Below are 1,547 nucleotides of genomic sequence, written 5' to 3'. Positions count from 1 at the left end.
CATTTTCAGGTTTCTCCAGAAATATTTGATTGGGTTCAAGCTCAGGCTGTGGCTGGGCCACTCAAGGCCATTCACAGAGTTGTCTATAAGCCACTCTTGCTGTGCTTATGGTCATTGTCCTGTTGGAAGTTGAGCCTTCTGCCCAGTCTGAGGTTCTGAATGCTCTGGACACTCTGCAATTGATGAGCGGAGCTGGTTTCCTTCAAACATGATGCTTAGAATTAAGGTTCATCAGACCAGAGACTCTTGTTTCTCAGAGTCTGAGGGTCCTTTAGGTGCTATTTTGTAAATTCCAAGTGTGTTTTCATGTGTCTACACTGAGGAGAGGATTGAGTCTTGCCACACCGCCATAAAGCACAGATCGGTGTAGTGTTGCAGTGGTGTTTGTCCTTCTGTAGGTTTCTTCTATCTCCACATATGATCATGGAGCTCAACTAGAGTGACCATCAGGTTCTTGGTCACCACTCTAACCAAAGCCCTTCTCCATCAGTTGCTCAGTTTGGCCAGGAGGCCAGCTCTATGACCAAGAACCATCAGGTTCTTGGTCACCACTCTAACCAAAGCCCTTCTCCATCAGTTGCTCAGTTTGGCCAGGAGGCCAGCTCTAGGAAGAGTCCTGGTTGTTTCAAACGTCTTCCATTAAGGGTAACAGAGACTACATGCTTCTGTGACCCTTCAATGAAGCAGCATTTTTTTCTGAACTCTTCCCCAGACATGTGGCTTGACACAAACCTGTTTCTGAGCTCTACAGTCAGTTCTTTTGACCTCAGTGCTTGCTTTTTTCTCTGATATGCATTATCAGCTTTTAGACCTTTAATTAAATGTGTGTGCCTTTCCAAATCATACCCATTCAATTGAAATTGCCACAGGTTAACTTCACTCAAAGTGTAGTAACATCTACAAGTAATATGAATGCTCCTGAGCTAAATTGCAACTGTCCCAGGTAAGGGTATGAATACTTATGCAATGAAATCATTTTATTTTTTTATTTTTTATAAATTTGCAAAGATGTTAAAAATCATTTTTTTGCTTTACCATTATGGTGTATGGAGTGTAGATTGATGTGAAAAAAAAAGTAATTTAAAGCAATTTAGCATAAGGCAGCAACATAACAAAACGTGAAAAAAAGAAGGGGCATGAATACTTTCGCAAGGCACTGTAGACCATATGTGACCCTGGATCACAAAACCAGTCTTAAGTCGCTGGGGTATATTTGCAGCAACAGCCAAAAATACATGCATTGCTAAGAACTTCATTTGGACAAATTTAAAGGCGATTTTCTCAGTATTTTGATTTTTGTGCACCCTCAGATTCCAGATTTTCAAATAGTTGTATCTCGACCAATTATTGTCCTATCCTAACAAACCATACATCAATGGAAAGCTTATTTATTCAGCTTATTATTTTATTACAAAGCCACTGCAGTTCTTCCCAGTTTGGGAAACCCTAGATTAATCTAATGTTTAATGCATTTTATGATATTAATATAAACATTTTTTTTTTTTTTTTTTAAATTTTTTCTTTCTCTTTGCCTTTTTTTTTTTTTT

This window comes from Sinocyclocheilus anshuiensis, unplaced genomic scaffold (assembly GCF_001515605.1).
Source record: "Sinocyclocheilus anshuiensis isolate Anshui unplaced genomic scaffold, SAMN03320099.WGS_v1.1 scaffold158, whole genome shotgun sequence".
NCBI classification, from domain to species: Eukaryota; Metazoa; Chordata; class Actinopteri; order Cypriniformes; family Cyprinidae; genus Sinocyclocheilus; species Sinocyclocheilus anshuiensis.
This window is presented reverse-complemented; position numbering follows the sequence as displayed.